This window comes from Oncorhynchus nerka, linkage group LG12 (assembly GCF_034236695.1).
Source record: "Oncorhynchus nerka isolate Pitt River linkage group LG12, Oner_Uvic_2.0, whole genome shotgun sequence".
NCBI classification, from domain to species: Eukaryota; Metazoa; Chordata; class Actinopteri; order Salmoniformes; family Salmonidae; genus Oncorhynchus; species Oncorhynchus nerka.
In genome coordinates, this window is record NC_088407.1 from 70,346,742 (window position 1) to 70,369,207 (window position 22,466).

Consider the following 22,466-nt stretch of genomic DNA (forward strand, 5'->3'; position numbering starts at 1 on the left):
TAGAAGCAACACTGACATCCAGGTGTTTCTAAAAGACTAACAAGAGCAGAGTCAAAGTAGAAGAACTTGTCATAGTCATGTCTTTCAGATTTGATCCACGCTAATTGGAAATGAATGAAAGGTGGGTTGATTACATCCAAAGTAAGTTTTTTCCAGGAATGCGGTTGGTACCCACAAGAACATAGCATTCATTGGATTTTATTCCAACAGTCTAAACCACTCAGCCATCCTGGTGTAAAGTACAATCAAGAGCCCAGTGAAATACATGAAGGCGGTATAAGGGGAACAAAGTCAATTCTTTCAGCTTTCATCCAAATGAATGAAAGGACAATTGATAACATCCAAATGATAGATGAATTTATACCAGGAGTGGGGTTCGAACCCACGAGGACATATGTCCATTGGATCTTAAGTCCAACGCCTTAACCTCTCGGCCATCCTGGTGTAATAAACATAAAATCAAGGGCGCAGTCAAAATGGAATAAGGAGCACACAGTTAGATCTTTTGGCTTTGATCCAGACAATATGTAAATAAAACTTGATTACATCCAAATCAAACTTTCTACCAGATGTAGGTTTGGAACAAACAAGAACATTTGAATTTCGATCATGAGTCTAGCGCCTTAAACACACTGACATCCAGGTGTTTCTAAAAGACTAACAAGAGCAGAGTCAAAGTAGAAGAACTTGTCATAGTCATGTCTTTCAGATTTGATCTACGCTAATTGGAAATGAATGAAAGGTGGGTTGATTACATCCAAAGTAAGTTTTTTCCAGGAATGCGTTTGGTACCCACAAGAACATAGCATTCATTGGATTTTTATTCCAACAGTCTAAACCACTCAGCCATCCTGGTGTAAAGTACAATCAAGAGCCCAGTGAAATACATGAAGGCGGTATAAGGGGAACAAAGTCAATTCTTTCAGCTTTCATCCAAATAAATTTCAAATGAGTGAAAGGAGAATTGATAAGATCCTAATGATAGATCAATTCATACCAGGAGTGGGGTTCGAACCCACGAGGACATATGTCCATTGGATCTTAAGTCCAACGCCTTAACCTCTCGGCCATCCATCCTGGTGTAATATACAAAAAATCAAGGGCGCAGTGAAAATGGAATAAGGAGCACACAGATCTTTTGGCTTTGATCCAGACAATATGTAAATAAAACTTGATTACATCCAAATCAAACTTTCTACCAGATGTAGGTTTGGAACAAACAAGAACATTTGAATTTCGATCATGAGTCTAGCGCCTTAAACACACTGACATCCAGGCGTTTCTAAAAGACTAACAAGAGCTGAGTCAAAGTAGAAGAACTTGTCATAGTCATTTCTTTCAGATTTGATCCACGCTAATTGGAAATGAATGAAAGGTGGGTTGATTACATCCAAAGTAATTTTTTTCCAGGAATGCGGTTGGTACCCACAAGAACATAGCATTCATTGGATTTTTATTCCAACAGTCTAAACCACTCAGCCATCCTGGTGTAAAGTACAATCAAGAGCCCAGTGAAATACATGAAGGCGGTATAAGGGGAACAAAGTCAATTCTTTCAGCTTTCATCCAAATAAATTTCAAATGAGTGAAAGGAGAATTGATAAGATCCAAATGATAGATGAATTCATACCAGGAGTGGGGTTCGAACCCACGAGGACATATGTCCATTGGATCTTAAGTCCAATGCCTTAACCTCTCGGCCATCCATCCTGGTGTAATATACAAAAAATCAAGGGCGCAGTGAAAATGGAATAAGGAGCACACAGATCTTTTGGCTTTGATCCAGACAATATGTAAATAAAACTTGATTACATCCAAATCAAACTTTCTACCAGATGTAGGTTTGGAACAAACAAGAACATTTGAATTTCGATCATGAGTCTAGCGCCTTAAACACACTGACATCCAGGCGTTTCTAAAAGACTAACAAGAGCTGAGTCAAAGTAGAAGAACTTGTCATAGTCATTTCTTTCAGATTTAATCCACGCTAATTGGAAATGAATGAAAGGTGGGTTCATTACATCCAAAGTAATTTTTTTCCAGGAATGCGGTTGGTACCCACAAGAACATAGCATTCATTGGATTTTTATTCCAACAGTCTAAACCACTCAGCCATCCTGGTGTAAAGTACAATCAAGAGCCCAGTGAAATACATGAAGGCGGTATAAGGGGAACAAAGTCAATTCTTTCAGCTTTCATCCAAATAAATTTCAAATGAGTGAAAGGAGAATTGATAAGATCCAAATGATAGATGAATTCATACCAGGAGTGGGGTTCGAACCCACGAGGACATATGTCCATTGGATCTTAAGTCCAACGCCTTAACCTCTCGGCCATCCATCCTGGTGTAATATACAAAAAATCAAGGGCGCAGTGAAAATGGAATAAGGAGCACACAGATCTTTTGGCTTTGATCCAGACAATATGTAAATAAAACTTGATTACATCCAAATCAAACTTTCTACCAGATGTAGGTTTGGAACAAACAAGAACATTTGAATTTCGATCATGAGTCTAGCGCCTTAAACACACTGACATCCAGGCGTTTCTAAAAGACTAACAAGAGCTGAGTCAAAGTAGAAGAACTTGTCATAGTCATTTCTTTCAGATTTGATCCACGCTAATTGGAAATGAATGAAAGGTGGGTTCATTACATCCAAAGTAATTTTTTTCCAGGAATGCGGTTGGTACCCACAAGAACATAGCATTCATTGGATTTTTATTCCAACAGTCTAAACCACTCAGCCATCCTGGTGTAAAGTACAATCAAGAGCCCAGTGAAATACATGAAGGCGGTATAAGGGGAACAAAGTCAATTCTTTCAGCTTTCATCCAAATAAATTTCAAATGAGTGAAAGGAGAATTGATAAGATCCAAATGATAGATGAATTCATACCAGGAGTGGGGTTCGAACCCACGAGGACATATGTCCATTGGATCTTAAGTCCAACGCCTTAACCTCTCGGCCATCCTGGTGTAATAAACACAAAATCAAGGGCGCAGTGAAAATGGAATAAGGAGCACACAGTTAGATCTTTTGGCTTTGATCCAGACAATATGTAAATAAAACTTGATTACATCCAAATCAAACTTTCTACCAGATGTAGGTTTGGAACAAACAAGAACATTTGAATTTCGATCATGAGTCTAGCGCCTTAAACACACTGACATCCAGGCGTTTCTAAAAGACTAACAAGAGCTGAGTCAAAGTAGAAGAACTTGTCATAGTCATTTCTTTCAGATTTGATCCACGCTAATTGGAAATGAATGAAAGGTGGGTTGATTACATCCAAAGTAAGTTTTTTCCAGGAATGCGGTTGGTACCCACAAGAACATAGCATTCATTGGATTTTTATTCCAACAGTCTAAACCACTCAGCCATCCTGGTGTAAAGTACAATCAAGAGCCCAGTGAAATACATGAAGGCGGTATAAGGGGAACAAAGTCAATTCTTTCAGCTTTCATCCAAATAAATTTCAAATGAGTGAAAGGACAATTGATAACATCCAAATGATAGATGAATTCATACCAGGAGTGGGGTTCAACCCACGAGGACATATGTCCATTGGATCTTAAGTCCAACGCCTTAACCTCTCGGCCATCCTGGTGTAATAAACACAAAATCAAGGGCGCAGTGAAAATGGAATAAGGAGCACACAGTTAGATCTTTTGGCTTTGATCCAGACAATATGTAAATAAAACTTGATTACATCCAAATCAAACTTTCTACCAGATGTAGGTTTGGAACAAACAAGAACATTTGAAATTCGATCATGAGTCTAGCGCCTTAAACACACTGACATCCAGGTGTTTCTAAAAGACTAACAAGAGCAGAGTCAAAGTAGAAGAACTTGTCATAGTCATGTCTTTCAGATTTGATCTACGCTAATTGGAAATGAATGAAAGGTGGGTTGATTACATCCAAAGTAAGTTTTTTCCAGGAATGCGGTTGGTACCCACAAGAACATATCATTCATTGGATTTTTATTCCAACAGTCTAAACCACTCAGCCATCCTGGTGTAAAGTACAATCAAGAGCCCAGTGAAATACATGAAGGCGGTATAAGGGGAACAAAGTCAATTCTTTCAGCTTTCATCCAAATAAATAAAAGGACAATTGATAACATCCAAATGATAGATGAATTCATACCAGGAGTGGGGTTCGAACCCACGAGGACATATGTCCATTGGATCTTAAGTCCAACGCCTTAACCTCTCGGCCATCCTGGTGTAATAAAAGCAAAATCAAGGGCGCAGTGAAAATGGAATATGGAGCACACAGTTAGATCTTTTGGCTTTGATCCAGACAATATGTAAATAAAACTTGATTACATCCAAATCAAACTTTCTACCAGATGTAGGTTTGGAACAAACAAGAACATTTGAAATTCGATCATGAGTCTAGCGCCTTAAATACACTGACATCCAGGCGTTTCTAAAAGACTAAAAAGAGCAGAATCAAAGTAGAAGAACTTGTCATAGTCATGTCTTTCAGATTTGATCCACGCTAATTGGAAATGAATGAAAGGTGGTTTGATTACATCCAAAGTAAGTTTTTTCCAGGAATGCGGTTGGTACCCACAAGAACATAGCATTCATTGGAATTTTATTCCAACAGTCTAAACCACTCAGCCATCCTGGTGTAAAGTACAATCAAGAGCCCAGTGAAATACATGAAGGCGGTATAAGGGGAACAAAGTCAATTCTTTCAGCTTTCATCCAAATAAATTTCAAATGATTGAAAGGACAATTGATAAGATCCAAATGATAGATGAATTCATACCAGGAGTGGGGTTCGAACCCACGAGGACATATGTCCATTGGATCTTAAGTCCAACGCCTTAACCTCTCGGCCATCCTGGTGTAATAAACACAAAATCAAGTGCGCAGTCAAAATGGAATAAGGAGCACACAGTTAGATCTTTTGGCTTTGATCCAGACAATATGTAAATAAAACTTGATTACATCCAAATCAAACTTTCTACCAGATGTAGGTTTGGAACAAACAAAGAACATTTGAATTTCGATCATGAGTCTAGCGCCTTAAACACACTGACATCCAGGTGTTTCTAAAAGACTAACAAGAGCAGAGTCAAAGTAGAAGAACTTGTCATAGTCATGTCTTTCAGATTTGATCCACGCTAATTGGAAATGAATGAAAGGTGGTTTGATTACATCCAAAGTAAGTTTTTTCCAGGAATGCGGTTGGTACCCACAAGAACATAGCATTCATTGGAATTTTATTCCAACAGTCTAAACCACTCAGCCATCCTGGTGTAAAGTACAATCAAGAGCCCAGTGAAATACATGAAGGCGGTATAACGGGAACAAAGTCAATTCTTTCAGCTTTCATCCAAATAAATAAAAGGACAATTGATAACATCCAAATGATAGATGAATTCATACCAGGAGTGGGGTTCGAACCCACAAGGACATATGTCCATTGGATATTAAGTCCAAAGCCTTAACCTCTCGGCCATCATGGTGTAATAAACACAAAATCAAGGGCGCAGTGAAAATGGAATAAGGAGCACACAGTTAGATCTTTTGGCTTTGATCCAGACAATATGTAAATAAAACTTGATTACATCCAAATCAAACTTTCTACCAGATGTAGGTTTGGAACAAACAAGAACATTTGAATTTCGATCATGAGTCTAGCGCCTTAAACACACTGACATCCAGGTGTTTCTAAAAGACTAACAAGAGCAGAGTCAAAGTAGAAGAACTTGTCATAGTCATGTCTTTCAGATTTGATCTACGCTAATTGGAAATGAATGAAAGGTGGGTTGATTACATCCAAAGTAAGTTTTTTCCAGGAATGCGGTTGGTACCCACAAGAACATATCATTCATTGGATTTTTATTCCAACAGTCTAAACCACTCAGCCATCCTGGTGTAAAGTACAATCAAGAGCCCAGTGAAATACATGAAGGCGGTATAAGGGGAACAAAGTCAATTCTTTCAGCTTTCATCCAAATAAATAAAAGGACAATTGATAACATCCAAATGATAGATGAATTCATACCAGGAGTGGGGTTCGAACCCACGAGGACATATGTCCATTGGATCTTAAGTCCAACGCCTTAACCTCTCGGCCATCCTGGTGTAATAAAAGCAAAATCAAGGGCGCAGTGAAAATGGAATATGGAGCACACAGTTAGATCTTTTGGCTTTGATCCAGACAATATGTAAATAAAACTTGATTACATCCAAATCAAACTTTCTACCAGATGTAGGTTTGGAACAAACAAGAACATTTGAAATTCGATCATGAGTCTAGCGCCTTAAATACACTGACATCCAGGCGTTTCTAAAAGACTAACAAGAGCTGAGTCAAAGTAGAAGAACTTGTCATAGTCATTTCTTTCAGATTTGATCCACGCTAATTGGAAATGAATGAAAGGTGGGTTGATTACATCCAAAGTAATTTTTCTCCAGGAATGCGGTTGGTACCCACAAGAACATAGCATTCATTGGAATTTTATTCCAACAGTCTAAACCACTCAGCCATCCTGGTGTAAAGTACAATCAAGAGCCCAGTGAAATACATGAAGGCGGTATAAGGGGAACAAAGTCAATTCTTTCAGCTTTCATCCAAATAAATTTCAAATGAGTGAAAGGAGAATTGATAAGATCCAAATGATAGATGAATTCATACCAGGAGTGGGGTTCGAACCCACGAGGACATATGTCCATTGGATCTTAAGTCCAACACCTTAACCTCTCGGCCATCCATCCTGGTGTAATGTACAAAAATCAAGGGCGCAGTGAAAATGGAATAAGGAGCACACAGTTAGATCTTTTGGCTTTGATCCAGACAATATGTAAATAAAACTTGATTACATCCAAATCAAACTTTCTACCAGAAGTAGGTTTGGAACAAACAAGAACATTTGAAATTCGATCATGAGTCTAGCGCCTTAAACACACTGACATCCAGGCGTTTCTAAAAGACTAACAAGAGCAGAGTCAAAGTAGAAGAACTTGTCATAGTCATTTCTTTCAGATTTGATCCACGCTAATTGGAAATGAATGAAAGGTGGGTTGATTACATCCAAAGTAATTTTTTTCCAGGAATGCGGTTGGTACCCACAAGAACATAGCATTCATTGGATTTTTATTCCAACAGTCTAAACCACTCAGCCATCCTGGTGTAAAGTACAATCAAGAGCCCAGTGAAATACATGAAGGCGGTATAAGGGGAACAAAGTCAATTCTTTCAGCTTTCATCCAAATAAATTTCAAATGAGTGAAAGGAGAATTGTTAAGATCCAAATGATAGATGAATTCATACCAGGAGTGGGGTTCGAACCCACGAGGACATATGTCCATTGGATCTTAAGTCCAACGCCTTAACCTCTCGGCCATCCATCCTGGTGTAATGTACAAAAAATCAAGGGCGCAGTGAAAATGGAATAAGGAGCACACAGTTAGATCTTTTGGCTTTGATCCAGACAATATGTAAATAAAACTTGATTACATCCAAATCAAACTTTCTACCAGATGTAGGTTTGGAACAAACAAGAACATTTGAAATTCGATCATGAGTCTAGCGCCTTAAACACACTGACATCCAGGCGTTTCTAAAAGACTAACAAGAGCTGAGTCAAAGTAGAAGAACTTGTCATAGTCATTTCTTTCAGATTTGATCCACGCTAATTGGAAATGAATGAAAGGTGGGTTGATTACATCCAAAGTAATTTTTTTCCAGGAATGCGGTTGGTACCCACAAGAACATAGCATTCATTGGATTTTTATTCCAACAGTCTAAACCACTCAGCCATCCTGGTGTAAAGTACAATCAAGAGCCCAGTGAAATACATGAAGGCGGTATAAGGGGAACAAAGTCAATTCTTTCAGCTTTCATCCAAATGATTGAAAGGAGAATTGATAAGATCCAAATGATAGATGAATTCATACCAGGAGTGGGGTTCGAACCCACGAGGACATATGTCCATTGGATCTTAAGTCCAACGCCTTAACCTCTCGGCCATCCTGGTGTAATAAACACAAAATCAAGGGCGCAGTCAAAATGGAATAAGGAGCACACAGTTAGATCTTTTGGCTTTGATCCAGACAATATGTAAATAAAACTTGATTACATCCAAATCAAACTTTCTACCAGATGTAGGTTTGGAACGAACAAGAACATTTGAATTTCGATCATGAGTCTAGCGCCTTAAACACACTGACATCCAGGTGTTTCTAAAAGACTAACAAGAGCAGAGTCAAAGTAGAAGAACTTGTCATAGTCATGTCTTTCAGATTTGATCCACGCTAATTGGAAATGAATGAAAGGTGGGTTGATTACATCCAAAGTAAGTTTTTTCCAGGAATGCGGTTGGTACCCACAAGAACATAGCATTCATTGGATTTTTATTCCAACAGTCTAAACCACTCAGCCATCCTGGTGTAAAGTACAATCAAGAGCCCAGTGAAATACATGAAGGCGGTATAAGGGGAACAAAGTCAATTCTTTCAGCTTTCATCCAAATAAATTTCAAATGATTGAAAGGACAATTGATAACATCCAAATGATAGATGAATTCATACCAGGAGTGGGGTTCGAACCCACGAGGACATATGTCCATTGGATCTTAAGTCAACGCCTTAACCTCTCGGCCATCCTGGTGTAATAAAAGCAAAATCAGGGCGCAGTGAAAATGGAATATGGAGCACACAGTTAGATCTTTTGGCTTTGATCCAGACAATATGTAAATAAAACTTGATTACATCCAAATCAAACTTTCTACCAGATGTAGGTTTGGAACAAACAAGAACATTTGAAATTCGATCATGAGTCTAGCGCCTTAAATACACTGACATCCAGGCGTTTCTAAAAGACTAACAAGAGCTGAGTCAAAGTAGAAGAACTTGTCATAGTCATTTCTTTCAGATTTGATCCACGCTAATTGGAAATGAATGAAAGGTGGGTTGATTACATCCAAAGTAATTTTTCTCCAGGAATGCGGTTGGTACCCACAAGAACATAGCATTCATTGGAATTTTATTCCAACAGTCTAAACCACTCAGCCATCCTGGTGTAAAGTACAATCAAGAGCCCAGTGAAATACATGAAGGCGGTATAAGGGGAACAAAGTCAATTCTTTCAGCTTTCATCCAAATAAATTTCAAATGAGTGAAAGGAGAATTGATAAGATCCAAATGATAGATGAATTCATACCAGGAGTGGGGTTCGAACCCACGAGGACATATGTCCATTGGATCTTAAGTCCAACGCCTTAACCTCTCGGCCATCCATCCTGGTATAATGTACAAAAATCAAGGCGCAGTGAAAATGGAATAAGGAGCACACAGTTAGATCTTTTGGCTTTGATCCAGACAATATGTAAATAAAACTTGATTACATCCAAATCAAACTTTCTACCAGAAGTAGGTTTGGAACAAACAAGAACATTTGAAATTCGATCATGAGTCTAGCGCCTTAAACACACTGACATCCAGGCGTTTCTAAAAGACTAACAAGAGCAGAGTCAAAGTAGAAGAACTTGTCATAGTCATTTCTTTCAGATTTGATCCACGCTAATTGGAAATGAATGAAAGGTGGGTTGATTACATCCAAAGTAATTTTTTTCCAGGAATGCGGTTGGTACCCACAAGAACATAGCATTCATTGGATTTTTATTCCAACAGTCTAAACCACTCAGCCATCCTGGTGTAAAGTACAATCAAGAGCCCAGTGAAATACATGAAGGCGGTATAAGGGGAACAAAGTCAATTCTTTCAGCTTTCATCCAAATAAATTTCAAATGAGTGAAAGGAGAATTGTTAAGATCCAAATGATAGATGAATTCATACCAGGAGTGGGGTTCGAACCCACGAGGACATATGTCCATTGGATCTTAAGTCCAACGCCTTAACCTCTCGGCCATCCTGGTGTAATAAACACAAAATCAAGGGCGCAGTCAAAATGGAATAAGGAGCACACAGTTAGATCTTTTGGCTTTGATCCAGACAATATGTAAATAAAACTTGATTACATCCAAATCAAACTTTCTACCAGATGTAGGTTTGGAACAAACAAAGAACATTTGAATTTCGATCATGAGTCTAGCGCCTTAAACACACTGACATCCAGGTGTTTCTAAAAGACTAACAAGAGCAGAGTCAAAGTAGAAGAACTTGTCATAGTCATGTCTTTCAGATTTGATCCACGCTAATTGGAAATGAATGAAAGGTGGGTTGATTACATCCAAAGTAAGTTTTTTCCAGGAATGCGGTTGGTACCCACAAGAACATAGCATTCATTGGATTTTTATTCCAACAGTCTAAACCACTCAGCCATCCTGGTGTAAAGTACAATCAAGAGCCCAGTGAAATACATGAAGGCGGTATAAGGGGAACAAAGTCAATTCTTTCAGCTTTCATCCAAATAAATAAAAGGACAATTGATAACATCCAAATGATAGATGAATTCATACCAGGAGTGGGGTTCGAACCCACAAGGACATATGTCCATTGGATCTTAAGTCCAACGCCTTAACCTCTCGGCCATCCTGGTGTAATAAAAGCAAAATCAAGGGCGCAGTGAAAATGGAATATGGAGCACACAGTTAGATCTTTTGGCTTTGATCCAGACAATATGTAAATAAAACTTGATTACATCCAAATCAAACTTTCTACCAGATGTAGGTTTGGAACAAACAAGAACATTTGAAATTCGATCATGAGTCTAGCGCCTTAAATACACTGACATCCAGGCGTTTCTAAAAGACTAACAAGAGCTGAGTCAAAGTAGAAGAACTTGTCATAGTCATTTCTTTCAGATTTGATCCACGCTAATTGGAAATGAATGAAAGGTGGGTTGATTACATCCAAAGTAATTTTTCTCCAGGAATGCGGTTGGTACCCACAAGAACATAGCATTCATTGGAATTTTATTCCAACAGTCTAAACCACTCAGCCATCCTGGTGTAAAGTACAATCAAGAGCCCAGTGAAATACATGAAGGCGGTATAAGGGGAACAAAGTCAATTCTTTCAGCTTTCATCCAAATAAATTTCAAATGAGTGAAAGGAGAATTGATAAGATCCAAATGATAGATGAATTCATACCAGGAGTGGGGTTCGAACCCACGAGGACATATGTCCATTGGATCTTAAGTCCAACACCTTAACCTCTCGGCCATCCATCCTGGTGTAATGTACAAAAATCAAGGGCGCAGTGAAAATGGAATAAGGAGCACACAGTTAGATCTTTTGGCTTTGATCCAGACAATATGTAAATAAAACTTGATTACATCCAAATCAAACTTTCTACCAGAAGTAGGTTTGGAACAAACAAGAACATTTGAAATTCGATCATGAGTCTAGCGCCTTAAACACACTGACATCCAGGCGTTTCTAAAAGACTAACAAGAGCAGAGTCAAAGTAGAAGAACTTGTCATAGTCATTTCTTTCAGATTTGATCCACGCTAATTGGAAATGAATGAAAGGTGGGTTGATTACATCCAAAGTAATTTTTTTCCAGGAATGCGGTTGGTACCCACAAGAACATAGCATTCATTGGATTTTTATTCCAACAGTCTAAACCACTCAGCCATCCTGGTGTAAAGTACAATCAAGAGCCCAGTGAAATACATGAAGGCGGTATAAGGGGAACAAAGTCAATTCTTTCAGCTTTCATCCAAATAAATTTCAAATGAGTGAAAGGAGAATTGTTAAGATCCAAATGATAGATGAATTCATACCAGGAGTGGGGTTCGAACCCACGAGGACATATGTCCATTGGATCTTAAGTCCAACGCCTTAACCTCTCGGCCATCCATCCTGGTGTAATGTACAAAAAATCAAGGCGCAGTGAAAATGGAATAAGGAGCACACAGTTAGATCTTTTGGCTTTGATCCAGACAATATGTAAATAAAACTTGATTACATCCAAATCAAACTTTCTACCAGATGTAGGTTTGGAACAAACAAGAACATTTGAAATTCGATCATGAGTCTAGCGCCTTAAACACACTGACATCCAGGCGTTTCTAAAAGACTAACAAGAGCTGAGTCAAAGTAGAAGAACTTGTCATAGTCATTTCTTTCAGATTTGATCCACGCTAATTGGAAATGAATGAAAGGTGGGTTGATTACATCCAAAGTAATTTTTTCCAGGAATGCGGTTGGTACCCACAAGAACATAGCATTCATTGGATTTTTATTCCAACAGTCTAAACCACTCAGCCATCCTGGTGTAAAGTACAATCAAGAGCCCAGTGAAATACATGAAGGCGGTATAAGGGGAACAAAGTCAATTCTTTCAGCTTTCATCCAAATAATTTTCAAATGATTGAAAGGAGAATTGATAAGATCCAAATGATAGATGAATTCATACCAGGAGTGGGGTTCGAACCCACGAGGACATATGTCCATTGGATCTTAAGTCCAACGCCTTAACCTCTCGGCCATCCTGGTGTAATAAACACAAAATCAAGGGCGCAGTCAAAATGGAATAAGGAGCACACAGTTAGATCTTTTGGCTTTGATCCAGACAATATGTAAATAAAACTTGATTACATCCAAATCAAACTTTCTACCAGATGTAGGTTTGGAACGAACAAGAACATTTGAATTTCGATCATGAGTCTAGCGCCTTAAACACACTGACATCCAGGTGTTTCTAAAAGACTAACAAGAGCAGAGTCAAAGTAGAAGAACTTGTCATAGTCATGTCTTTCAGATTTGATCCACGCTAATTGGAAATGAATGAAAGGTGGGTTGATTACATCCAAAGTAAGTTTTTTCCAGGAATGCGGTTGGTACCCACAAGAACATAGCATTCATTGGATTTTATTCCAACAGTCTAAACCACTCAGCCATCCTGGTGTAAAGTACAATCAAGAGCCCAGTGAAATACATGAAGGCGGTATAAGGGGAACAAAGTCAATTCTTTCAGCTTTCATCCAAATAAATTTCAAATGATTGAAAGGACAATTGATAACATCCAAATGATAGATGAATTCATACCAGGAGTGGGGTTCGAACCCACGAGGACATATGTCCATTGGATCTTAAGTCCAACGCCTTAACCTCTCGGCCATCCTGGTGTAATAAAAAAAAATCAAGGGCGCAGTGAAAATGGAATATGGAGCACACAGTTAGATCTTTTGGCTTTGATCCAGACAATATGTAAATAAAACTTGATTACATCCAAATCAAACTTTCTACCAGATGTAGGTTTGGAACAAACAAGAACATTTGAAATTCGATCATGAGTCTAGCGCCTTAAATACACTGACATCCAGGCGTTTCTAAAAGACTAACAAGAGCTGAGTCAAAGTAGAAGAACTTGTCATAGTCATTTCTTTCAGATTTGATCCACGCTAATTGGAAATGAATGAAAGGTGGGTTGATTACATCCAAAGTAATTTTTTTCTCCAGGAATGCGGTTGGTACCCACAAGAACATAGCATTCATTGGATTTTTTTTCCAACAGTCTAAACCACTCAGCCATCCTGGTGTAAAGTACAATCAAGAGCCCAGTGAAATACATGAAGGCGGTATAAGGGGAACAAAGTCAATTCTTTCAGCTTTCATCCAAATAAATTTCAAATGAGTGAAAGGAGAATTGATAAGATCCAAATGATAGATGAATTCATACCAGGAGTGGGGTTCGAACCCACGAGGACATATGTCCATTGGATCTTAAGTCCAACGCCTTAACCTCTCGGCCATCCATCCTGGTGTAATGTACAAAAATCAAGGGCGCAGTGAAAATGGAATAAGGAGCACACAGTTAGATCTTTTGGCTTTGATCCAGACAATATGTAAATAAAACTTGATTACATCCAAATCAAACTTTCTACCAGATGTAGGTTTGGAACAAACAAGAACATTTGAAATTCGATCATGAGTCTAGCGCCTTAAATACACTGACATCCAGGCGTTTCTAAAAGACTAACAAGAGCTGAGTCAAAGTAGAAGAACTTGTCATAGTCATTTCTTTCAGATTTGATCCACGCTAATTGGAAATGAATGAAAGGTGGGTTGATTACATCCAAAGTAATTTTTTTCCAGGAATGCGGTTGGTACCCACAAGAACATAGCATTCATTGGATTTTTATTCCAACAGTCTAAACCACTCAGCCATCCTGGTGTAAAGTACAATCAAGAGCCCAGTGAAATACATGAAGGCGGTATAAGGGGAACAAAGTCAATTCTTTCAGCTTTCATCCAAATAAATTTCAAATGAGTGAAAGGAGAATTGATAAGATCCAAATGATAGATGAATTCATACCAGGAGTGGGGTTCGAACCCACGAGGACATATGTCCATTGGATCTTAAGTCCAACGCCTTAACCTCTCGGCCATCCATCCTGGTGTAATGTACAAAAATCAAGGGCGCAGTGAAAATGGAATAAGGAGCACACAGTTAGATCTTTTGGCTTTGATCCAGACAATATGTAAATAAAACTTGATTACATCCAAATCAAACTTTCTACCAGATGTAGGTTTGGAACAAACAAGAACATTTGAAATTCGATCATGAGTCTAGCGCCTTAAATACACTGACATCCAGGCGTTTCTAAAAGACTAACAAGAGCTGAGTCAAAGTAGAAGAACTTGTCATAGTCATTTCTTTCAGATTTGATCCACGCTAATTGGAAATGAATGAAAGGTGGGTTGATTACATCCAAAGTAATTTTTTTCCAGGAATGCGGTTGGTACCCACAAGAACATAGCATTCATTGGATTTTTATTCCAACAGTCTAAACCACTCAGCCATCCTGGTGTAAAGTACAATCAAGAGCCCAGTGAAATACATGAAGGCGGTATAAGGGGAACAAAGTCAATTCTTTCAGCTTTCATCCAAATAAATAAAAGGACAATTGATAAAATCCAAATGATAGATGAATTCATACCAGGAGTGGGGTTCGAACCCACGAGGACATATGTCCATTGGATCTTAATTCCAACGCCTTAACCTCTCGGCCATCCTGGTGTAATAAAAGCAAAATCAAGGGCGCAGTGAAAATGGAATATGGAGCACACAGTTAGATCTTTTGGCTTTGATCCAGACAATATGTAAATAAAACTTGATTACATCCAAATCAAACTTTCTACCAGATGTAGGTTTGGAACAAACAAGAACATTTGAAATTCGATCATGAGTCTAGCGCCTTAAATACACTGACATCCAGGCGTTTCTAAAAGACTAACAAGAGCTGAGTCAAAGTAGAAGAACTTGTCATAGTCATTTCTTTCAGATTTGATCCACGCTAATTGGAAATGAATGAAAGGTGGGTTGATTACATCCAAAGTAATTTTTCTCCAGGAATGCGGTTGGTACCCACAAGAACATAGCATTCATTGGAATTTTATTCCAACAGTCTAAACCACTCAGCCATCCTGGTGTAAAGTACAATCAAGAGCCCAGTGAAATACATGAAGGCGGTATAAGGGGAACAAAGTCAATTCTTTCAGCTTTCATCCAAATAAATTTCAAATGAGTGAAAGGAGAATTGATAAGATCCAAATGATAGATGAATTCATACCAGGAGTGGGGTTCGAACCCACGAGGACATATGTCCATTGGATCTTAAGTCCAACACCTTAACCTCTCGGCCATCCATCCTGGTGTAATGTACAAAAATCAAGGGCGCAGTGAAAATGGAATAAGGAGCACACAGTTAGATCTTTTGGCTTTGATCCAGACAATATGTAAATAAAACTTGATTACATCCAAATCAAACTTTCTACCAGAAGTAGGTTTGGAACAAACAAGAACATTTGAAATTCGATCATGAGTCTAGCGCCTTAAACACACTGACATCCAGGCGTTTCTAAAAGACTAACAAGAGCAGAGTCAAAGTAGAAGAACTTGTCATAGTCATTTCTTTCAGATTTGATCCACGCTAATTGGAAATGAATGAAAGGTGGGTTGATTACATCCAAAGTAATTTTTTCCAGGAATGCGGTTGGTACCCACAAGAACATAGCATTCATTGGATTTTATTCCAACAGTCTAAACCACTCAGCCATCCTGGTGTAAAGTACAATCAAGAGCCCAGTGAAATACATGAAGGCGGTATAGGGGAACAAAGTCAATTCTTTCAGCTTTCATCCAAATAAATTTCAAATGAGTGAAAGGAGAATTGTTAAGATCCAAATGATAGATGAATTCATACCAGGAGTGGGGTTCGAACCCACGAGGACATATGTCCATTGGATCTTAAGTCCAACGCCTTAACCTCTCGGCCATCCATCCTGGTGTAATGTACAAAAAATCAAGGGCGCAGTGAAAATGGAATAAGGAGCACACAGTTAGATCTTTTGGCTTTGATCCAGACAATATGTAAATAAAACTTGATTACATCCAAATCAAACTTTCTACCAGATGTAGGTTTGGAACAAACAAGAACATTTGAAATTCGATCATGAGTCTAGCGCCTTAAACACACTGACATCCAGGCGTTTCTAAAAGACTAACAAGAGCTGAGTCAAAGTAGAAGAACTTGTCATAGTCATTTCTTTCAGATTTGATCCACGCTAATTGGAAATGAATGAAAGGTGGGTTGATTACATCCAAAGTAATTTTTTTCCAGGAATGCGGTTGGTACCCACAAGAACATAGCATTCATTGGATTTTTATTCCAACAGTCTAAACCACTCAGCCATCCTGGTGTAAAGTACAATCAAGAGCCCAGTGAAATACATGAAGGCGGTATAAGGGGAACAAAGTCAATTCTTTCAGCTTTCATCCAAATAATTTTCAAATGATTGAAAGGAGAATTGATAAGATCCAAATGATAGATGAATTCATACCAGGAGTGGGGTTCGAACCCACGAGGACATATGTCCATTGGATCTTAAGTCCAACGCCTTAACCTCTCGGCCATCCTGGTGTAATAAACACAAAATCAAGGGCGCAGTCAAAATGGAATAAGGAGCACACAGTTAGATCTTTTGGCTTTGATCCAGACAATATGTAAATAAAACTTGATTACATCCAAATCAAACTTTCTACCAGATGTAGGTTTGGAACAAACAAGAACATTTGAATTTCGATCATGAGTCTAGCGCCTTAAACACACTGACATCCAGGTGTTTCTAAAAGACTAACAAGAGCAGAGTCAAAGTAGAAGAACTTGTCATAGTCATGTCTTTCAGATTTGATCCACGCTAATTGGAAATGAATGAAAGGTGGGTTGATTACATCCAAAGTAAGTTTTTTCCAGGAATGCGGTTGGTACCCACAAGAACATAGCATTCATTGGATTTTTATTCCAACAGTCTAAACCACTCAGCCATCCTGGTGTAAAGTACAATCAAGAGCCCAGTGAAATACATGAAGGCGGTATAAGGGGAACAAAGTCAATTCTTTCAGCTTTCATCCAAATAAATTTCAAATGATTGAAAGGACAATTGATAACATCCAAATGATAGATGAATTCATACCAGGAGTGGGGTTCGAACCCACGAGGACATATGTCCATTGGATCTTAAGTCCAACGCCTTAACCTCTCGGCCATCCTGGTGTAATAAAAGCAAAATCAAGGGCGCAGTGAAAATGGAATATGGAGCACACAGTTAGATCTTTTGGCTTTGATCCAGACAATATGTAAATAAAACTTGATTACATCCAAATCAAACTTTCTACCAGATGTAGGTTTGGAACAAACAAGAACATTTGAAATTCGATCATGAGTCTAGCGCCTTAAATACACTGACATCCAGGCGTTTCTAAAAGACTAACAAGAGCTGAGTCAAAGTAGAAGAACTTGTCATAGTCATTTCTTTCAGATTTGATCCACGCTAATTGGAAATGAATGAAAGGTGGGTTGATTACATCCAAAGTAATTTTTCTCCAGGAATGCGGTTGGTACCCACAAGAACATAGCATTCATTGGAATTTTATTCCAACAGTCTAAACCACTCAGCCATCCTGGTGTAAAGTACAATCAAGAGCCCAGTGAAATACATGAAGGCGGTATAAGGGGAACAAAGTCAATTCTTTCAGCTTTCATCCAAATAAATTTCAAATGAGTGAAAGGAGAATTGATAAGATCCAAATGATAGATGAATTCATACCAGGAGTGGGGTTCGAACCCACGAGGACATATGTCCATTGGATCTTAAGTCCAACGCCTTAACCTCTCGGCCATCCATCCTGGTGTAATGTACAAAAAATCAAGGGCGCAGTGAAAATGGAATAAGGAGCACACAGTTAGATCTTTTGGCTTTGATCCAGACAATATGTAAATAAAACTTGATTACATCCAAATCAAACTTTCTACCAGAAGTAGGTTTGGAACAAACAAGAACATTTGAAATTCGATCATGAGTCTAGCGCCTTAAACACACTGACATCCAGGCGTTTCTAAAAGACTAACAAGAGCAGAGTCAAAGTAGAAGAACTTGTCATAGTCATTTCTTTCAGATTTGATCCACGCTAATTGGAAATGAATGAAAGGTGGGTTGATTACATCCAAAGTAATTTTTTTCCAGGAATGCGGTTGGTACCCACAAGAACATAGCATTCATTGGATTTTTATTCCAACAGTCTAAACCACTCAGCCATCCTGGTGTAAAGTACAATCAAGAGCCCAGTGAAATACATGAAGGCGGTATAAGGGGAACAAAGTCAATTCTTTCAGCTTTCATCCAAATAAATTTCAAATGAGTGAAAGGAGAATTGTTAAGATCCAAATGATAGATGAATTCATACCAGGAGTGGGGTTCGAACCCACGAGGACATATGTCCATTGGATCTTAAGTCCAACGCCTTAACCTCTCGGCCATCCATCCTGGTGTAATGTACAAAAAATCAAGGGCGCAGTGAAAATGGAATAAGGAGCACACAGTTAGATCTTTTGGCTTTGATCCAGACAATATGTAAATAAAACTTGATTACATCCAAATCAAACTTTCTACCAGATGTAGGTTTGGAACAAACAAGAACATTTGAAATTCGATCATGAGTCTAGCGCCTTAAATACACTGACATCCAGGCGTTTCTAAAAGACTAACAAGAGCTGAGTCAAAGTAGAAGAACTTGTCATAGTCATTTCTTTCAGATTTGATCCACGCTAATTGGAAATGAATGAAAGGTGGGTTGATTACATCCAAAGTAATTTTTTTCCAGGAATGCGGTTGGTACCCACAAGAACATAGCATTCATTGGATTTTTATTCCAACAGTCTAAACCACTCAGCCATCCTGGTGTAAAGTACAATCAAGAGCCCAGTGAAATACATGAAGGCGGTATAAGGGGAACAAAGTCAATTCTTTCAGCTTTCATCCAAATAAATAAAAGGACAATTGATAAAATCCAAATGATAGATGAATTCATACCAGGAGTGGGGTTCGAACCCACGAGGACATATGTCCATTGGATCTTAAGTCCAACGCCTTAACCTCTCGGCCATCCTGGTGTAATAAACACAAAATCAAGGGCGCAGTGAAAATGGAATAAGGAGCACACAGTTAGATCTTTTGGCTTTGATCCAGACAATATGTAAATAAAACTTGATTACATCCAAATCAAACTTTCTACCAGATGTAGGTTTGGAACAAACAAGAACATTTGAAATTCGATCATGAGTCTAGCGCCTTAAATACACTGACATCCAGGCGTTTCTAAAAGACTAACAAGAGCTGAGTCAAAGTAGAAGAACTTGTCATAGTCATTTCTTTCAGATTTGATCCACGCTAATTGGAAATGAATGAAAGGTGGGTTGATTACATCCAAAGTAATTTTTTCCAGGAATGCGGTTGGTACCCACAAGAACATAGCATTCATTGGATTTTATTCCAACAGTCTAAACCACTCAGCCATCCTGGTGTAAAGTACAATCAAGAGCCCAGTGAAATACATGAAGGCGGTATAAGGGGAACAAAGTCAATTCTTTCAGCTTTCATCCAAATAAATTTCAAATGAGTGAAAGGACAATTGATAAGATCCAAATGATAGATGAATTCATACCAGGAGTGGGGTTCGAACCCACGAGGACATATGTCCATTGGATCTTAAGTCCAACGCCTTAACCTCTCGGCCATCCTGGTGTAATAAACACAAAATCAAGGGCGCAGTCAAAATGGAATAAGGAGCACACAGTTAGATCTTTTGGCTTTGATCCAGACAATATGTAAATAAAACTTGATTACATCCAAATCAAACTTTCTACCAGATGTAGGTTTGGAACAAACAAGAACATTTGAATTTCGATCATGAGTCTAGCGCCTTAAACACACTGACATCCAGGTGTTTCTAAAAGACTAACAAGAGCAGAGTCAAAGTAGAAGAACTTGTCATAGTCATGTCTTTCAGATTTGATCCACGCTAATTGGAAATGAATGAAAGGTGGGTTGATTACATCCAAAGTAAGTTTTTTCCAGGAATGCGGTTGGTACCCACAAGAACATAGCATTCATTGGATTTTTATTCCAACAGTCTAAACCACTCAGCCATCCTGGTGTAAAGTACAATCAAGAGCCCAGTGAAATACATGAAGGCGGTATAAGGGGAACAAAGTCAATTCTTTCAGCTTTCATCCAAATAAATTTCAAATGATTGAAAGGACAATTGATAAGATCCAAATGATAGATGAATTCATACCAGGAGTGGGGTTCGAACCCACGAGGACATATGTCCATTGGATCTTAAGTCCAACGCCTTAACCTCTCGGCCATCCATCCTGGTGTAATGTACAAAAAATCAAGGGCGCAGTGAAAATGGAATAAGGAGCACACAGTTAGATCTTTTGGCTTTGATCCAGACAATATGTAAATAAAACTTGATTACATCCAAATCAAACTTTCTACCAGAAGTAGGTTTGGAACAAACAAGAACATTTGAAATTCGATCATGAGTCTAGCGCCTTAAACACACTGACATCCAGGCGTTTCTAAAAGACTAACAAGAGCAGAGTCAAAGTAGAAGAACTTGTCATAGTCATTTCTTTCAGATTTGATCCACGCTAATTGGAAATGAATGAAAGGTGGGTTGATTACATCCAAAGTAATTTTTTTTCCAGGAATGCGGTTGGTACCCACAAGAACATAGCATTCATTGGATTTTTATTCCAACAGTCTAAACCACTCAGCCATCCTGGTGTAAAGTACAATCAAGAGCCCAGTGAAATACATGAAGGCGGTATAAGGGGAACAAAGTCAATTCTTTCAGCTTTCATCCAAATAAATTTCAAATGATTGAAAGGACAATTGATAAGATCTAAATGATAGATGAATTCATACCAGGAGTGGGGTTCGAACCCACGAGGACATATGTCCATTGGATCTTAAGTCCAACGCCTTAACCTCTCGGCCATCCTGGTGTAATAAACACAAAATCAAGGGCGCAGTGAAAATGGAATATGGAGCACACAGTTAGATCTTTTGGCTTTGATCCAGACAATATGTAAATAAAACTTGATTACATCCAAATCAAACTTTCTACCAGATGTAGGTTTGGAACAAACAAGAACATTTGAAATTCGATCATGAGTCTAGCGCCTTAAACACACTGACATCCAGGCGTTTCTAAAAGACTAACAAGAGCAGAGTCAAAGTAGAAGAACTTGTCATAGTCATGTCTTTCAGATTTGATCTACGCTAATTGGAAATGAATGAAAGGTGGGTTGATTACATCCAAAGTAATTTTTTTTTTCCAGGAATGCGGTTGGTACCCACAAGAACATAGCATTCATTGGATTTTTATTCCAACAGTCTAAACCACTCAGCCATCCTGGTGTAAAGTACAATCAAGAGCCCAGTGAAATACATGAAGGCGGTATAAGGGGAACAAAGTCAATTCTTTCAGCTTTCATCCAAATAAATTTCAAATGATTGAAAGGACAATTGATAACATCCAAATGATAGATGAATTCATACCAGGAGTGGGGTTCGAACCCACGAGGACATATGTCCATTGGATCTTAAGTCCAACGCCTTAACCTCTCGGCCATCCTGGTGTAATAAACACAAAATCAAGGGCGCAGTGAAAATGGAATATGGAGCACACAGTTAGATCTTTTGGCTTTGATCCAGACAATATGTAAATAAAACTTGATTACATCCAAATCAAACTTTCTACCAGATGTAGGTTTGGAACAAACAAGAACATTTGAAATTCGATCATGAGTCTAGCGCCTTAAATACACTGACATCCAGGCGTTTCTAAAAGACTAACAAGAGCTGAGTCAAAGTAGAAGAACTTGTCATAGTCATTTCTTTCAGATTTGATCCACGCTAATTGGAAATGAATGAAAGGTGGGTTGATTACATCCAAAGTAATTTTTCTCCAGGAATGCGGTTGGTACCCACAAGAACATAGCATTCATTGGAATTTTATTCCAACAGTCTAAACCACTCAGCCATCCTGGTGTAAAGTACAATCAAGAGCCCAGTGAAATACATGAAGGCGGTATAAGGGGAACAAAGTCAATTCTTTCAGCTTTCATCCAAATAAATTTCAAATGAGTGAAAGGAGAATTGATAAGATCCAAATGATA

The 22,466-nt window shown here is 38.4% G+C and overlaps 35 non-coding genes across 35 annotated transcripts; all 35 read right to left on the reverse strand.

The window, feature by feature from the left end:
- Positions 1 to 361: 361 nt before the first annotated feature.
- On the reverse strand, positions 362 to 444 carry trnal-uaa (transfer RNA leucine (anticodon UAA)). The gene has a single exon. It is a non-coding gene; the product is annotated as a tRNA-Leu (tRNA).
- A 550-nt stretch (positions 445 to 994) lies between these two features.
- trnal-uaa (transfer RNA leucine (anticodon UAA)) lies at positions 995 to 1,081 on the reverse strand. Its single transcript has one exon. It is a non-coding gene; the product is annotated as a tRNA-Leu (tRNA).
- A 546-nt stretch (positions 1,082 to 1,627) lies between these two features.
- trnal-uaa (transfer RNA leucine (anticodon UAA)) lies at positions 1,628 to 1,714 on the reverse strand. The gene has a single exon. It is a non-coding gene; the product is annotated as a tRNA-Leu (tRNA).
- A 546-nt stretch (positions 1,715 to 2,260) lies between these two features.
- trnal-uaa (transfer RNA leucine (anticodon UAA)) lies at positions 2,261 to 2,347 on the reverse strand. Its single transcript has one exon. It is a non-coding gene; the product is annotated as a tRNA-Leu (tRNA).
- Positions 2,348 to 2,893: 546 nt separating this feature from the next.
- On the reverse strand, positions 2,894 to 2,976 carry trnal-uaa (transfer RNA leucine (anticodon UAA)). The gene has a single exon. It is a non-coding gene; the product is annotated as a tRNA-Leu (tRNA).
- Positions 2,977 to 3,526: 550 nt separating this feature from the next.
- Positions 3,527 to 3,608, reverse strand: trnal-uaa (transfer RNA leucine (anticodon UAA)). The gene has a single exon. It is a non-coding gene; the product is annotated as a tRNA-Leu (tRNA).
- Positions 3,609 to 4,147: 539 nt separating this feature from the next.
- On the reverse strand, positions 4,148 to 4,230 carry trnal-uaa (transfer RNA leucine (anticodon UAA)). The gene has a single exon. It is a non-coding gene; the product is annotated as a tRNA-Leu (tRNA).
- A 550-nt stretch (positions 4,231 to 4,780) lies between these two features.
- On the reverse strand, positions 4,781 to 4,863 carry trnal-uaa (transfer RNA leucine (anticodon UAA)). Its single transcript has one exon. It is a non-coding gene; the product is annotated as a tRNA-Leu (tRNA).
- A 540-nt stretch (positions 4,864 to 5,403) lies between these two features.
- On the reverse strand, positions 5,404 to 5,486 carry trnal-uaa (transfer RNA leucine (anticodon UAA)). Its single transcript has one exon. It is a non-coding gene; the product is annotated as a tRNA-Leu (tRNA).
- Positions 5,487 to 6,025: 539 nt separating this feature from the next.
- Positions 6,026 to 6,108, reverse strand: trnal-uaa (transfer RNA leucine (anticodon UAA)). The gene has a single exon. It is a non-coding gene; the product is annotated as a tRNA-Leu (tRNA).
- Positions 6,109 to 6,658: 550 nt separating this feature from the next.
- On the reverse strand, positions 6,659 to 6,745 carry trnal-uaa (transfer RNA leucine (anticodon UAA)). The gene has a single exon. It is a non-coding gene; the product is annotated as a tRNA-Leu (tRNA).
- Positions 6,746 to 7,294: 549 nt separating this feature from the next.
- Positions 7,295 to 7,381, reverse strand: trnal-uaa (transfer RNA leucine (anticodon UAA)). Its single transcript has one exon. It is a non-coding gene; the product is annotated as a tRNA-Leu (tRNA).
- A 539-nt stretch (positions 7,382 to 7,920) lies between these two features.
- On the reverse strand, positions 7,921 to 8,003 carry trnal-uaa (transfer RNA leucine (anticodon UAA)). Its single transcript has one exon. It is a non-coding gene; the product is annotated as a tRNA-Leu (tRNA).
- Positions 8,004 to 8,553: 550 nt separating this feature from the next.
- On the reverse strand, positions 8,554 to 8,635 carry trnal-uaa (transfer RNA leucine (anticodon UAA)). The gene has a single exon. It is a non-coding gene; the product is annotated as a tRNA-Leu (tRNA).
- Positions 8,636 to 9,184: 549 nt separating this feature from the next.
- trnal-uaa (transfer RNA leucine (anticodon UAA)) lies at positions 9,185 to 9,271 on the reverse strand. Its single transcript has one exon. It is a non-coding gene; the product is annotated as a tRNA-Leu (tRNA).
- Positions 9,272 to 9,819: 548 nt separating this feature from the next.
- On the reverse strand, positions 9,820 to 9,902 carry trnal-uaa (transfer RNA leucine (anticodon UAA)). Its single transcript has one exon. It is a non-coding gene; the product is annotated as a tRNA-Leu (tRNA).
- Positions 9,903 to 10,442: 540 nt separating this feature from the next.
- Positions 10,443 to 10,525, reverse strand: trnal-uaa (transfer RNA leucine (anticodon UAA)). Its single transcript has one exon. It is a non-coding gene; the product is annotated as a tRNA-Leu (tRNA).
- Positions 10,526 to 11,075: 550 nt separating this feature from the next.
- On the reverse strand, positions 11,076 to 11,162 carry trnal-uaa (transfer RNA leucine (anticodon UAA)). Its single transcript has one exon. It is a non-coding gene; the product is annotated as a tRNA-Leu (tRNA).
- Positions 11,163 to 11,711: 549 nt separating this feature from the next.
- On the reverse strand, positions 11,712 to 11,798 carry trnal-uaa (transfer RNA leucine (anticodon UAA)). The gene has a single exon. It is a non-coding gene; the product is annotated as a tRNA-Leu (tRNA).
- A 548-nt stretch (positions 11,799 to 12,346) lies between these two features.
- trnal-uaa (transfer RNA leucine (anticodon UAA)) lies at positions 12,347 to 12,429 on the reverse strand. Its single transcript has one exon. It is a non-coding gene; the product is annotated as a tRNA-Leu (tRNA).
- A 549-nt stretch (positions 12,430 to 12,978) lies between these two features.
- On the reverse strand, positions 12,979 to 13,061 carry trnal-uaa (transfer RNA leucine (anticodon UAA)). The gene has a single exon. It is a non-coding gene; the product is annotated as a tRNA-Leu (tRNA).
- Positions 13,062 to 13,612: 551 nt separating this feature from the next.
- trnal-uaa (transfer RNA leucine (anticodon UAA)) lies at positions 13,613 to 13,699 on the reverse strand. Its single transcript has one exon. It is a non-coding gene; the product is annotated as a tRNA-Leu (tRNA).
- Positions 13,700 to 14,248: 549 nt separating this feature from the next.
- trnal-uaa (transfer RNA leucine (anticodon UAA)) lies at positions 14,249 to 14,335 on the reverse strand. The gene has a single exon. It is a non-coding gene; the product is annotated as a tRNA-Leu (tRNA).
- Positions 14,336 to 14,873: 538 nt separating this feature from the next.
- trnal-uaa (transfer RNA leucine (anticodon UAA)) lies at positions 14,874 to 14,956 on the reverse strand. The gene has a single exon. It is a non-coding gene; the product is annotated as a tRNA-Leu (tRNA).
- Positions 14,957 to 15,506: 550 nt separating this feature from the next.
- trnal-uaa (transfer RNA leucine (anticodon UAA)) lies at positions 15,507 to 15,593 on the reverse strand. Its single transcript has one exon. It is a non-coding gene; the product is annotated as a tRNA-Leu (tRNA).
- A 546-nt stretch (positions 15,594 to 16,139) lies between these two features.
- On the reverse strand, positions 16,140 to 16,226 carry trnal-uaa (transfer RNA leucine (anticodon UAA)). The gene has a single exon. It is a non-coding gene; the product is annotated as a tRNA-Leu (tRNA).
- A 550-nt stretch (positions 16,227 to 16,776) lies between these two features.
- Positions 16,777 to 16,859, reverse strand: trnal-uaa (transfer RNA leucine (anticodon UAA)). The gene has a single exon. It is a non-coding gene; the product is annotated as a tRNA-Leu (tRNA).
- Positions 16,860 to 17,409: 550 nt separating this feature from the next.
- On the reverse strand, positions 17,410 to 17,492 carry trnal-uaa (transfer RNA leucine (anticodon UAA)). The gene has a single exon. It is a non-coding gene; the product is annotated as a tRNA-Leu (tRNA).
- Positions 17,493 to 18,042: 550 nt separating this feature from the next.
- Positions 18,043 to 18,129, reverse strand: trnal-uaa (transfer RNA leucine (anticodon UAA)). Its single transcript has one exon. It is a non-coding gene; the product is annotated as a tRNA-Leu (tRNA).
- Positions 18,130 to 18,679: 550 nt separating this feature from the next.
- On the reverse strand, positions 18,680 to 18,766 carry trnal-uaa (transfer RNA leucine (anticodon UAA)). The gene has a single exon. It is a non-coding gene; the product is annotated as a tRNA-Leu (tRNA).
- Positions 18,767 to 19,305: 539 nt separating this feature from the next.
- On the reverse strand, positions 19,306 to 19,388 carry trnal-uaa (transfer RNA leucine (anticodon UAA)). Its single transcript has one exon. It is a non-coding gene; the product is annotated as a tRNA-Leu (tRNA).
- Positions 19,389 to 19,936: 548 nt separating this feature from the next.
- On the reverse strand, positions 19,937 to 20,019 carry trnal-uaa (transfer RNA leucine (anticodon UAA)). The gene has a single exon. It is a non-coding gene; the product is annotated as a tRNA-Leu (tRNA).
- Positions 20,020 to 20,569: 550 nt separating this feature from the next.
- On the reverse strand, positions 20,570 to 20,656 carry trnal-uaa (transfer RNA leucine (anticodon UAA)). The gene has a single exon. It is a non-coding gene; the product is annotated as a tRNA-Leu (tRNA).
- Positions 20,657 to 21,207: 551 nt separating this feature from the next.
- Positions 21,208 to 21,290, reverse strand: trnal-uaa (transfer RNA leucine (anticodon UAA)). Its single transcript has one exon. It is a non-coding gene; the product is annotated as a tRNA-Leu (tRNA).
- Positions 21,291 to 21,843: 553 nt separating this feature from the next.
- trnal-uaa (transfer RNA leucine (anticodon UAA)) lies at positions 21,844 to 21,926 on the reverse strand. The gene has a single exon. It is a non-coding gene; the product is annotated as a tRNA-Leu (tRNA).
- Between the last annotated feature and the right edge of the window lie 540 nt (positions 21,927 to 22,466).